At 36.7% G+C, this 14851-nt stretch overlaps 1 protein-coding gene and 1 pseudogene across 5 annotated transcripts in view; one reads left to right on the top strand and one right to left on the bottom strand.

Moving 5' to 3' along the window:
• RRAS2 (RAS related 2) overlaps positions 1-14851 on the top strand; it is a 78801-nt gene that overhangs the window by 40756 nt on the left and 23194 nt on the right. The gene's annotated exons all lie outside the window — the stretch shown is intronic.
• On the bottom strand, positions 3004-4139 carry LOC138384248 (large ribosomal subunit protein uL4 pseudogene; annotated as a pseudogene).

Below are 14851 nucleotides of genomic sequence, written 5' to 3'. Positions count from 1 at the left end.
AAAAAATTAAGCATCAAGAAAGAGAAGCAGGAAATGGTTGCTAGCTACTTCTTCCTAGATGGAATATGTTCAGTTAGCATTTGATATTTCTTGATAGCAGTTATTACTCATTTGGTTGTATATATTTGTCTTTCCAGTTAGACGTGGTCTCTTTGGGGACAAACACTTTTGTTGTTGTTTTGATTTTCTATACACAATGTCTAGCAGAGTAACTGTTACATAGTATATAGTTAATACATTTATTATAGCTAGGTAAGTAAGATTATAAAACTACTAAATAAAGTTCAATTGTAGTTAATTATAATGAACTAATCATTGCCAAAATATGCTTGTAGTACAAGGAATGATACCGGAAGCTGTTAATAACTAGATCTGGATTAAACATACTTTTTTAATGCATTGTGGAGTTCGAAACAAACATAAGACATTTCCAGATGTGTTCTTCATCCCACTCGCTGCAAACCAGAGTGAGCTCTTAATGATAAGAAAATACAGGAAAGGCAGAACCTTAGGAATGGGTCAGATTTTCATTTAGTAGAGATTAAACTTTGGGCCAGTAACAAGATGGGGAGAGTGGAAAGGGAGCTAAATCTGAGATTTTGCTTATTAAGAAGGATCCCTCTAACCTGGATAAAAGTGATCATAAGTAGGCTAAGGTGGTCCTAATAGGTAAACAACTTCCTGCTCTCTCCAATCCCAGTTGGTCTTGGATGGTCAAACAAATAGGCACTAACAAAACACGAGGTGTGGCAGAAATAACAGCAGATTTAGGCTCTAGCCCCTACCCCATGTTTTGATCGTTCTTTAAAATGTAACTATAGCCCAAGATCCAGCCGCTGAAGCCTGACAGCCCCACAGCTTGTGTGAAAACCCAACTCTGGCCACAGAGAAACTGTTCCATTTGTGTCCCAGGAATCAGAACCTTTTTTTTTTTTTTTTTTTTTTAACCATGCCCTACCCCTTTCAGCAATCCATTTGAGAGACAGTTTATGTGTAAACTTTGCCACAGGACATTCAGTCTTCGCAGTCACAAACAACACAATCGAAAGACCAACACTTTTTACCTATTATGAAATGGGAGGCAGTCTCAGATTTCAACCTGAATTGTGAAATGTCATACAAAATATTTTTTAAAAAGAATAATAAAAGTTGAAAATTGTTAATGCTTGAATTTAAAAGAAAAAATAAGGTGTAAATATAAAGAATGTGGAATTTAAGTGCTATCCTTGTAGAGTTCCTTGCCCTGTCCTACCACCATTTCACCAAGGGAAATTTATTGAGAACACGTATAATTTATTTTCAGTCATATTAGTGAAGGGAGGAATGGTATGGACATTGCCCAAAGGTTGAAAAGTATTGATATGCATTTACTTATTTGCAATCAGTTTATCTTTTATCATTATGTTGGTTAAGTTACTGTTAAGATTAACTCAGGATTTCATAGTTTTCCCACATTCTACATCATACTTCTTTCCATGACTTTATGGTTGTCAGGGTCTTGAAAAATTAATTATGAAAGAAATTTGAATTATTTTATATTTTTATTTTTACCAATCCATGCTATTTAAAATAAACTGTATATTTAATGCCTTTCAGAAAAGTTCCTTCCCTGTGCTTTTGTTTTAAACCATTATTATTATTAAATATTTTTTTTTTAGAGATAGGGTCTTGCTTTGCTGTCCAGGCTGGAGTGCAGTGGCATGATCATAGCTCACTGCAGCCTCAAACTCATGGGCTCAGACAATCCTCCTTTATCAGCCTTCTGAGTAGCTAGGACTACAGGCTCATACCATCCCTCTGGCTAAATTTTTAATATTTTGTAGAAATAGGGGTCTCACTGTGTTGCCCAGGCTGGTAGTGAAGTCTTGGCCTCAAGCAATCATCCTGCTTCAGCCTCTTGAAGTACTGGAATCACAGGTGTGATCCACCATGCCCAGCTGTTTTAAACCATTTTTAGCTAATGTTTTTGCATAACCTTTTCTAAAAGCAACAAACAATTGATTAAGGTGAATCTCTGGGCCAATCTGAAGTTTAACTCGGAAAGGCTGTGTTAATAAGTTTCTGTAGGAAAAACTGTCTACTGCTATTATTTTGTTTATAGATTGAAATCAACTAAATGAAAGGATAAGTGAGAGCTGCTTAAATAAAGAAGTTAATTTAAGATTTTTTTCTTGATTAATTTCCAGTCTCAGGGTCAACTGAACTCTGGCTTTTGGTACTGAGTACATGACTCCAGACAAGCATGTAGTCATTCTAGGTATATTGCTATTTAAAAAAAAAACAGCTTTAAAAAGATCTGTTAGAACATGGGAAAAAAGATCTTGCACTCTTGTGGTTTCACAGGGTGGCAGAGGTTTGGTTGCTTGTATGTTTCACTCAATTGCTTTCTGTTCAATGAATAAGATCAACACCATGCTTCACAACTTTGCAGACTCACTGCAAAGGAAATAGCAGGAGGTAAAATGACCTCAAGTGAATGTGGCTTTTTTGTGGGGTGTGGTGGGTGGGCAGTGCTACACTAAATAAACAAATTGAATTATGCAGGAAGAAGACCTTTATTTAACTTATCTTCATACTTTTTTGGGGGGGGTATCATTCCTTATCTTTAAACATTTTTACAATGATTAGTTCATTGTAAACACATAACTACGGTTGAATTGTTTAGTAGTTTTATGATCTTGTTTTATCATTTCTCTATCAAGCTCTTTTTCTCTTTTGAGTTGACAGCTTAATGTGAGTGCCTTAAGGTCAAGATCTAAGACTCACAGTGTCCACAGACAGGAACTAATTCCCTTTATCATGTCATGTTGGGTTCTTTTTGCTAGTTTATTTTCTAAATTTTCGTATTTGGGTCAAACGACTATTTTATACTTTGGAAAATAAAAATGATATTTGCTTCTCTCCACCATAAGTTTATTTTTTTTCCTCACTGCCTCTTTGATTAGGTATTTATTCAATATAAGCTATCCAAAATGATTTGACCTTCATGGAATAAATTTAAGTTTATGCAGCAGGCCTCTTTTCTTCTTCAGTAGATTTGTTTCCTGCTGGCTTCTTTTCAGCTGTTGGTTTCTTGGTAGCTGCAGCTTTTTTCCCCACCAAAGGTTGCTTCTGCTTCTTAACACCAACAGCCTTTAGTTTGTGATTCCTGGCCAGGTGAAGAATGGTCTTTGCATATGGGTCTAGCTTCAGCGTGATTCTCAGGTTTTCAGTGAATTTTTCAGGACGCTGTGATGAATCTAATTGCGTGGTGCTTGAAGAGCTCTTTGAATCTCTGGGCTTTTTAAGATTCCTTTAAGATCTGTGTTGATCATCTTGTTCATGGGAAAGTTGTAGTTATTCTTGGGGGAAGCAGTTTTATGCCAAATGCCATGTAATTCATCTAACTTTCAGAAAACACTTTTGGTCCGAATGCAGAAACGTCCCACATGCCCACCAGGAGCAAGTTTCAAAATGTTCATCTTGCTTGCATTAGGCAGGGTAATTCCAGGGACGTTTCTGAAGGACTTCATGATGCCATTGTCCTCATTATAGATGATGCAGGGTCTCCTGTGCTGGATATAACAACAGTTTCTCGTTTTGCCTTTGTCAGCTCACATTTGCTGAGAGGCATAGAGCTTTTTGATATCATTCCAGGCCTTAAGTTTCTGAAGAGGCAAAACAGCCTCCTTGGTCTTCCTTGTAGTCTTTGTGGTCTTCCTCAGTAAGATGACATTTAGACATGACCAGTGCTGCCAAGGCCCAGGCAGCTAGGGCAGAACAGATGGCATATTGCTTTTGGGTTGTATTCACTCTACGGTGCCAATGGTGCCAGGTTTTGGTTGGTGCAAACGTGCGACCTCTATGACACATATTTCTGCAAGCACCTTTGCCAGAATGGTGAATTTCTCCACCTTGAACTCTGGGAATTCAAGCCACAGCTCTGCCAATACCCTAAGACTCAGTATTGACCCAATAACCTGCTAATTCACTGACAACATAGGGCTGTCTGTTTTTGTGCAAGTTGGTGTGAACAAAGTTGACAGTATCTGCTTGAACACAGCAGGCAAAGTGACATTTTTGTGAGGTGACATCCCCTTTTTGGAGTACACCGATATCAGCGGATGTGCACAAGCCATGGTGGGGAGAGCAGTAGGCCATGCTCCTCAGCCTGGCTTACTCCAACCACCATAAGTCTTTGGGGTATGTTCATGGTCTTTTATCAGTTGAGTATTGGGTATGAAATCTTTTGAGAATATTTTAAAGGGAAAGGAGGATAAATTCTTCATTATGTGTGGTAAACTTGCTGTCTGTTCTCTTAGAAGACAGAGGGATCCTGGATAGATTCTGTCTTTTTTATTGTACTGCAAGTTATAGTCACATACCCAGGAAAAACTGCCTGCTTACTGACTTGACTTTATTACCAAATATCAGGATTAAGTGATGATTGTTGGGAGAAGGATTTGAGAAAATCTGGACATTTTACTCCATGAATCTAGAGAAAATGGGGGCATGATATTTATTTTGTTTTCTGAAGGTGGCTCTCCGTGTAATGCTGTGGTTTGGGGCACAGAATCAAGCCAGATTGGTGAGAATCAATCTCTGCTCCACCGCTTATTGGCTTTGTGACTTTGGGCAGGTTGAACTCTTATGTCTCCCTTTCCTCACCTGTAAGATGGAGATGGTAATATGAGTGCCGACTTCATGGACTTAACTATGAGGCATCAATGAGTTAACATAGGTAAAGCACTTAGTGCCTGGCACATAGTAAATTCTGTAGATGTGTTGTTGCAAAGTCAGTACGTGTGATTGAAGGTGTACAGACGTGTTTCCCTGAAGGAGTTTGAAATGTAAAACTTAATTTTCCTGAAAGTCTGATTTATATGGTTACTTTTGAGTAGCCCCCGAAGTAAGGACTGAAAGTATAAAAAAAAAGTCTGTTTGGGTTATCTTTACAGTACACTCTGTCTCAGCTGTTCCACTGCCCAGCTGAGCTGGAGTGACCACAGCACTGGGAGACAAGGTAGAGCCTCACCTGGCTGGACTCAGGAGCCTTTCTGTGAGAGATGGGTTTTGCTTCTCTTATAAGGGCACTTAGTTGAATAGGTGCCATCTCATTGCTGGGCACTTGAGTATTTTTTAAAGAAGTAAACATCCATGCAGGATTTATTAGGATAGTGATTCATCCATTCAGCAAGTATTTTTTCTAGGGTTTATACTCAAGGCTTTCAGGAGTTTGCAAAGACAGGGTTTTCTTTTCCTGCGTGAAGTAAGTACCTGTGAATTTTGTTTCCCAGATTAGTGAATTATCGATATAAATTTGTTCATATTGGCTTTAAGATTTTATTAATAAAGATCTTCTGCATCTTTACAGGTCTGTCTTGCATTTTTGCAAATAAATCTTTTCCTGATAAGATGTATAAATTTTGAATTCTATTTTCCCAGATGATTAAGAATCTGTGGAACCTTCCCCCCAACGCTTGTAAGGGTAGTGATGCCAAATGGCAGCGCATTCACATCTATGCTTCCTTAGTACCTTATGCTAAACCTACTCTAGCACTTATCACTCAGAAACTATAGTATTTCTTCATTCTAAGGTACACATTTTAAAAAAATTCTTATTTTGACATCTTTGTAGGATGCATCTTCCAACTGATGGCATCGTAGAGTCAACAAAAATGGTATTTGTTTCCTTGTCTTGCCCCCTACTCGACTATGAGTAGACTCCGTGAGGGCAGGAACTAATACTCATTTATTTTATCTCTAATGTTTTATTTGCATTGAAAACCCTACTTTTGTGAATTACAGTGTAGCAATTTTTAGGATCATCTGAATAGTGTTAGTTGAAATGAGAGTTATCAGGATACTTTTGCAGGGAGAGATGTAAAAAGGAGGGCCTGGTAAATGCTAAGTAGTTAAATGCTGTTTCTGTGGTCCCCTCCTTTGTGCCCCATCTGTCTTTCTCTTTTGGTTGATTCTCTTTGTATGGATATATACCTCACCAACAAAAAGCATCAGTTTAGCAGATTTCAGTGAAGTGAAAGAGTAAGAATTTTATGTTGTCACTTATGATAGGCTATTGTTTTTTGATCAAACTTTGGATATTGCACTGTGCCATTGTCGCTTTCCATTATGTAAATGAGGAAACGGAGTCTGTGTTCAGAGACATAAAATTTAGTCTGTGCTGGTGGAAGAAGGGCCAAACTTCCTGCTTAGGGCTTCTGAGTCAGTGTTTTAGATTATTCTTTCGGCTTTAGAAGAATTCTCTTCTGAACTACTGTTTTTGTTACTTTATTAGTTTAAAATTATTTATCTTATTTATAAATAGCTCTGTGGTTATGAGACTTTGGGCTTTCACATTCTTATCACAGTGTTTGTTTGAAAAAGTAGCGTTGTTCTGGTCTCCCTTTATTTTGCCTCCGAGTACTCTAAAGCTTAGATTTAATTTTAGTGCTAGAAAAAACTGCTTAGTGGGTCCGTTTTCTTTAAGCTTTTACATGTGGGTGATTAGAAAAGTCTTATCTAGGACCTTAATTAGCATTTTTCTAGAAATGATTTCTGTGTAATTTTTGAAATAGACTTTATTTATTTTTTTAAGAAGAGTTTTAGATTTACAGAAAATCCAAAAAGATAGTACAGAAAGTTTTCATGTATCTGGACCCAGTTCCTCCATTATTAACGTTTTACATTGTGTGGTACACTTGTTAGAATTAAAGAATCAATATTGATATGTTATTATTAACTAAAGTCCATACTTTATTCAGATTTCCATAGTTTTTACCTAATGTCTTTTTTTCTGTTCCAGGATCCCATCAGGATTCCACGTTACATTTAGTTGTTGTGCCTTCTTAGGTTCCTTTTGGCTGACCTTCCTTGTTTTTGATGACCCAGACTGTTTGGAAGAGTACTCATTAAGGGTTTATAGAATGCCCCTCTATTGGAATTTATCTGGTGTTTTTCTCATGACTGGTCTAGGGGTATGGGTTTTTGGGGGGAAGACCACTGAGGTAAAATACCATTTCCATTGCGTCACATGGAGGGTGTACATACTGTTGACTTGAGTTATGACTCCTGATGTCGATCACCTGGCTGAGGTGCTGGTTTCTCTGCTGGGAAGTTACTCCTCCCCTTGTCCCCATATTGTATTCTTTAGAAGGAAGCTATTATGTGCAGCCCACACTTGAGGACTGGGGATGCTGTGCAATTTTGAATAAACATATTGAATGGTAGAGCTTTAGTTTAAAAATTTACCTAGTGTTAGTGAGATTTTTGTTTTTAACAAAAACATGACCATTTAAATAAAACGTTAAAAATGTACATTCAGAAATTTGGTTTGACAAAAGTTTTCAAGCTGTTTTTCGTTCTCAGTGTTTCAGCCTTTGCTATTGCATGGCAGCTGTTAGATGCTCCTCTTTGTTTTATGCCATCTGATTGATAATTACCTTTTGAAAAAAATGTAGTGGAAATGTGGAAGATCATTACGTCAAAAACTCTTGAATAAAATTTGTTAATATTTTGATCTGCATCTATTGTTTGTCTGAACTTCTTATTTCTACACATATTATTTCTAAATTTGAAGACTTAGTTGGTATGTAAATTATGATTAGAGACCAGAACAGTTTAGGACCCAAAATGATCAAGGGAAAGCACCTTGTTGGAAACCCCCATGACAATAAAACTCTCCTTGTAGTTCCCATTTGTGTGTTTCAATTATAAGGCTTATGTTAAAATTAGATCAGAATTTCCATTGTAGACTCTCAATTTCATAGTTGTGTAACTGCCATATAAACTTGGTTGTAAACAAAGGCCTTTAATGATGGGACTTATTTGAGCAATTTAAGACAGGGTTATTTAGCTCACAGGGTAGAAAATACATGTCTAGCTTCACATTTTAAGTTGAGAAATTGTGAAGACAGGATTCTGTTCTAAAGGTGAGTTTTACAATTTTTTCCTAATTTTCCAAATTTTCTATAATAAGGATGTATTATTTTATAGTAAGAAAAGATAAAAATAAAATTAACTTGTTAAATTCTTTTATTTAGTGATTACTCTTGAGACTTACTACGTTTTAAAACAAATGATTATTTTGACTACTTTCCTAGAACTACTAGAACCTTTGAATTATTTAATTCTATATACCCTCTTCCACCTTTTGTACTTTTGTTGGCTAACTGAATATCTTTAGTTCAGAGAATGGAAACCTTTGTTTCATGGGTCTATGCCAGCGGTCCCCAACCTTTTTGGCACCAGGGACTGTTTTCATGGAAGACAATTTTTCCACGCACCAGGCAGTAAGGGGATGGTTTAGGAATGATTCAAGCATACATTTATTATGCACTTTATTGTTATTACATTGTAATATATAATGAAATAATTATATAAACTCACCATAGGTTGGGGGCCTCTGATCTATGCAATAAATTGTAGTGTGGTATATTGTAGTGCTGGTACTGTGAAGATAGCTCTGTATTGCGTTGTGATAGTTTGTGAGTAGAAAAAAAATTGTTTTTATCATCTCCTTGGGTTTATAAACTTCATAAAAAATAATAGGGAGAAAATTTTATAGGGGGGTGTATAGGTGTATGGTTTCCTAGGGCTGCTGTAACAAATAACCTCAAACTTGGTGTTTTAAGCAAAGGAAATTTATTCTCTCATAGTTCTTTTGGAGGCCAGAACTCCAAAATCAAGTTGTTGTCATTATTGGTTCATTCTGGAGGTTCTGAGGCAGAATTATTTCCATGCCTCTATCCTAGCTTCTGGTCGTTGTTGGCAGTCCTTGGTGTTCCTTGGCTTGTAGACACATCACTTCAATCTCTGCCTTTGCCTTCATGTGGCCTTTCCCTCTGGGTCTTTTCTGTGTTGGTATGTCTCATATCTCCCTCTCTTTTCTCTTATTGTAAGTTCAACAATCATTGGATTTAGGTCCAGGGTGATCTCAGCTTAATTACAACTGCAAAGACTCTATTTCCAAATAAGGTCATATTCATAGGTACCAGGGGTTAGGAGTTGAACGTATCTTTTTGGGTGCCACTATTCAATTCAGGAAGATTGAGTAGTCAATCAATCTTCCCGAATTTGCTAATGAGCACTATGAAAGTGCTTTTACTAAATGGAATAATGGCTATGGAATCTGACCTATTTTATATGCATATAAATGTGATTCAGAATGTAGTTGCATGTTTACTTTCTCTTCATGTGGTTTACAATTGATGTGGCATTCTTTTACTATGAAATTAGTCTGAACACATATAGATAAGCTATAATTGTGACTTTAAATGGTGTGAGCAAGACCTTAAATTCTATGAATATGTGCCATTTAGCTCTTGAGTATTTTAACCTACATACTTGGGTATTTCTGTAAGTTGAATGTTTATATGTATGGTTCCTTTTGATATGAATCATGTTTGTCTCTATTAAAAGAGTTTAAATTTATCCAGTGATCTAGTCTGACTTAAGTTTGTGTGCCATAAGTAGGGATTTTATAAAAACTGAGAATTGGATGAAGGGGGTTATTAAACAATCAATAAGTATTAAGAAGGGTGATCCTGGGTATGAATAGATAGCCACTTTCAGCCTGCAGGCATGTGGCTTGGAGGGAAACTCTGGTGACAGCATTCTGTCCTCCTCTTTCATTTGGAGTTGAAGGCCATGAGGAATTTAGTTCTTCTTATTAGGAAAATAAAACAACAGTGGTATAGGCTTAAGGTTGTTTTAAGTTTAGTTGTGCTATGGCCCATATGTCTCCACTGAAACATAAGCTCCACAAGTGCCGGAAACATGCCAGTTTTATTTATGTGTGTGTGTGTGTGTGTGTGTGTGTGTGTATATATATATATATATATATTTTTTTTTTTTTTTTTTTTTACAATTTCTTATTGACAAATGTCTTTCTTGTGCTTTTGGTTTTTTTTTTTTTTAATTTATTTTTTGTTTGTTTTTCAGCTCATTAAGGGGGTACAAAAGATCAGGCTATATACATTGCCCATGCCTCCCCATCCCCCCGAGTTTGAGCTTTAGTTGTGAAAAAAAAAAATATATATATGTATATATTTATTTATATATATTTTTTGATGAGACAGAGTCTTGCTCTGTTGCTGCAGAGGGAGTACTGTGGTGTCATCACAGCTCACTGCAACCTGCAACTCCTGGGCTTGAGAGATCCTCCTGCCTTAGCCTCCTGAGTAGCTGGGACTATAGACACGTGCCATCACACCTGGCTAATTTTTAAATTTTTTGTAGAGATGGGGCCTCACTGTGTTGCCCAGGCTGATCTTGAACTCCTGGCTTCAAGTGATCCTCTGTCCTTGGCCTCCTGAAGTGCTAGGATTATAGGTGTGAGCCACCTGGCCCAGCCCAGTTTTACTCTTATTCAGGACTTTATCCTAGGTCCTTGGTAGTAAATATGTAACAAATATCTGTTGAATGAATAAACTTATTAATATATTATGAACACTCTTGAAATCCATACATAGAGACATATCTCATTCTTTTTAATGGCTGTTTACTATTCTGTGATGGATATGCCATAATTCATTTAACCAGTCCTCTCTGTTCCACTGTTAGGGACATTTAAGTTATTAACAGTTTTTCACAGTAACATAGCTGCCACGACGACGTAGCTTGTTTGTGTGTATATGTTTATGTATCTTTGATAGTTTATAATGTTAATTTCCTTCATTCATGGCTATGTTTCTGTGGAACAATTAGGTACATTTTAAAATGTATTATTGAAATAATTTTCAAGTATAATTGATCTACATTTTCCTAAATACATTTAAAATGCTTTTAAATTTGTTTTCTTCTGAATCAGTGAAAATCTTTTGCCACAAAATCTTGAGAAAGGTGTCAGAAGCAATGTGTGTGTACACACTGTGTTGATTATCTTTGTGGGATGGTTCTTGGCAAATCCTCGTGAAAGGAAGGCTCAGAACCCTTTTGTCCATTGCATAGCAAGGCTGGGAAGGAAGGCAGCAGCTATTATAGGATAAGATTAGGACACTGAGTAACACATATGGAAGAATCCCTTCATGCTTAAGAGAGGTGCTTAACCTTAGGGTGACCATGTATCTATTTGCCTAGGAAAGTCCTGGTTTATGCTTGTTGTCTTGATGTAATTATTATTAGCATCCCCTTTCAGTCCCAGTTTATCAGTAAGTTATATGATCACCCTACTAAATCTCTCCATTCTTTAGTTTCCTTGTCTATAAAATAGAGATAGAACAATGCCTGGTACATCGCAAAGCCATATAAGTGTTTGCTGTTAAGATTATTTCATCAGCAACATTTGTTTATCTTTCCCTGCTTCTTGAATTACTTCCTTCTCTTGGGCTCCTGGCTACTATTTTCTTTTTTTCGTGCATTTTTGGCTGCTCCTTCTCAGTTTTCTTGCCTGGATCTTCCTAATTTTCCTAACCTCTCAACATTGGAGTGTCCAGATCCTAGTCCCTGTTCTTTTCTCTGTCTGATGGAGCTGACTCCCAAATGTGTCTTCAACCTCCTCACCTTTTCAGTGAATTCCAGACTTATTTCTCTCCTAGATGTCTAATAAGTATCTTAATAGTACAAGTGCAAAACCACTCTTTATTCTTGCCTCTCTTCTCTATCCCTTCTAGCCTGTTCTAGCCCAATAAATGATACCACCATTCTTTCAGTTAATTAGGCAAAACAAACAAACAAACAAAAAAACCATGGCATCATCTTCGAGTCCTTTCTGACAGACACTATATCCACACCCAATTCATCAGCAAACCCTCTTGGTTCTCCTTTGGCAATACACGCAGATCTGGCTGCTTTTCACCTCTGCTCCAGCCATCTTCGTTCAGGGTGCTGTTTTCTTTTCTTGATTTATTTTAATAGTTTCATAAATAGTATCTTTGCTTCCACCCTTGACCACCCTCCATAATTCAATTTTCCCACAACAGCCAGTGTTAACTTTTAATATAAAAGTCAAAACAATTTACTCCTCTTCCTCAAGCCCTCGTATGGTTTTTATTGCACTTTGAATAAAATCTGCAGTCCTCACTATGTCCTTCAAGGCTCCATGTCTGCCTCCCTGTTAATTTTCTGAACTCATTAACCACGGTCCTTGCTGTTTGTTCCATTGTAGCCACATTTGGTTGCCTTGCTGTTCCTCAGGCATGTTAAGCATACTCTCACCTCACTGCCTTTAGCTTAATGTTCCCTCTCACTTCTCCAGTTGATCTAGGATCAATGTCACATTGTCAGTGAAGCCTTCTAGCTAACTTACGCAATACCACATCTCCCCCTGCAGCTCTTGCTGTTCCAGTTCCCTTCATTTTTCTTCAGAGTTCATCTTCAGAGCTCACATGACCTCTGATATATTTGTTTGTTGATGGTCCACCCTCAAAGAACTGCAGGCCCTTTGAGAGCCTGGGATTTGATCCTCAGCTCCTGACAATGCCCGGTACATTGGAGATCCTCAGTACTTGCCGATGGAGTGGGCTGCTGAGTGAGCCTAAGGAAGATTCACGTGGAAGTTTTAGCAGTTTAGTAGAACATGGACTGTGAAAATTACCACCTTTTAATTCTAGTTTTGCATCTGTAGACCATTCTGTGTTCTAGAATAGATGAGAAATGAAATTGGGGTTTAGGATACCAGTAGGTAACAATGGATAGAAGGGAAAGGAAATGAAAAAGGAAGTATTATAAGAGCCCAGACTCTGGGAAGCAGAAGTTGCAGCTAGAAGTGAGTTGGGTACCTACCTGCTTATGGGGGCAGCCTTTCATTTCTAAGTTTGGAAAGGAAGAGAACCAATTTTTGAATGCCCATTTTGAGTTAAGCAGTGTACTGAGTACTTTACAAATATCATTTAATTCACAGTAGCCCTTTCTCATTAGACATGATGTTCATCTTACAGGTGAGGAAATGAGACTTAAAAGATTAAATAACCTTCCCAAGATCATATAGTAATGAAATGGAATCTTTAGATCTGACTGACTTCAAAATTCATGCTCTTTCGCATACTTCATAATACCTGAAGGGGGAGTTTATGTACAATAATTTACATTTCATGTGGTGCTGTAAAATTTACAGAAAATTTTCACATAGCTCATTTGACTCCTTGTAACAAACTTTTGAAAGTAGCTATCACCTCAACTTAGTAGATAATTAATTAAATTTGGTGTCAATAATGAGTGACTTGCTGCAAATCCTACAGCTATAAAATAGCAGAGCAAGGGCTTTGAGTAAATCTTGCTTGCCTAAAATCTGATATTCTTTCTATATACTACAGATTTAAAGCAAAGAATTTGTTGATAGCACCTATAAATTACATTTGACACATTATAAGAGCTAAATATGTCATAATAAAATTATTGAGCTGCAGACAGTCTTGGATCATGAAGAGCAAATTCTTCATTTACAGAGAAAAGCCAAAAAAGAGGTTTTCTCATCTAGGAAGACTCAGCTAGTTATTGCTAGAGCTGGGACTAGCTAGAATCTGCCTTTTATTACGAAGGAGTTTATATTTATCTAGGTTTTTCAAAACTCTTGTGTTCCCTATTTCATTCACATATTTCATATTTGAAAAGCTACAAAAAAAATTGCCTACTCACCCATTATCTCTCAGCAACCCACTTCTTTCCACATGTAATGGAAATTAATCAGTTTCTGTATATCTTTCTAGAGATTTTTATACACATAAAGCAAATGCGTCAATTATATGTATTTATTTAACAACATCTTATAAATTACTCCATATTAGAACATGAAGTCATTCTTTTTTTTTAATGGTTGTACTCATAGTAAATGAACATGTCATAATTTAACCAGTCATTTGCTGAAGAAAATTTTAACTTCTTCCTGGTCTTTTAAATTAAAGACAATTCATTAATGAACTACCTTGCACAAATCATTTCTTATCTCCCCGGGTGTATTGGTAGTATAAATTTCTAGTAAGTGAAAATGGTGAGCCAAGGAATATCTGTTCTTGTGTTTGTTATTTTTTTTTTATGTATTTTTTTTAATTTAATTTTACAGAATCAAAGAGTCTAACAGTATATCTTGTTAGATACAGTATGTCCTCATAATGTATACATTATTTCTTGTACAATGATATGAAATAATATGGGAAATATTCATGATAAATTATTAAGTGAACAGTGCAAGTTAAAGACAATAGTTTCATATTTTTTCCCCACCCCCCCTTTCCCGAGTCAGCACCTTCAAGTGTTACCACTCCCCAAAGGGTGCGCAATGCACTCATTGTGTAGGCATACCCCCATCCCCTCCCCCACCCCCCACCTCAGTCTGATGTCCAATTGGTGTCGTTCCCAGATTTGTATTTAGGTGATGATCAGGGAAACCAATTTTCTGGTGAGTACATGTGATGCTTGTTTTTCCATTCTTGGGATACCTCACTTAATATAATGGGTTCCAACTCTCTCCAGGAGAACCATAGAGATGTCGTATCTTGTTTGTTATTTTTTTTAACATATTAATACTTGGGCCTTTAGTTTTAATGTAGCAATGGAGTGTTTTCATTTTGAATCAAACTGCTTTTGTCTTTTCTGTTTGGCAATAATTTTTTTATAGTTTAAAAAGTAATCACTTATTTTAAGGGGTAACAGGATTTCTTTTTTAAACTGGTGTAGGCTATATGCTTTGATGTTAATATAACAGGTTAAAGAAAGTGTAATGGAAGTAGTATTGCAATGGAGTCAGACCTGATTTAAATCTCAGTGTTACCAGCCTACTGACTTTGTGACCTTTGGAAGGATATCTAACTGCTGAGCCTCAGTGGTCTCATCTGTCAAATGGGAGTAGTACTACCAGTCTTACAGAGTTCTTGTCTAGAACTACCATAGCACTTTTTAAAAAAATGAATATTCTTTTTTTTCCTGCACTTTTTAA

This window comes from Eulemur rufifrons, chromosome 6 (genome assembly GCF_041146395.1).
Source record: "Eulemur rufifrons isolate Redbay chromosome 6, OSU_ERuf_1, whole genome shotgun sequence".
Classification (NCBI taxonomy): Eukaryota; Metazoa; Chordata; class Mammalia; order Primates; family Lemuridae; genus Eulemur; species Eulemur rufifrons.
The sequence above is the reverse complement of the archived record's forward strand: the minus strand, read 5'-3'. Positions and strand labels throughout refer to the sequence as shown.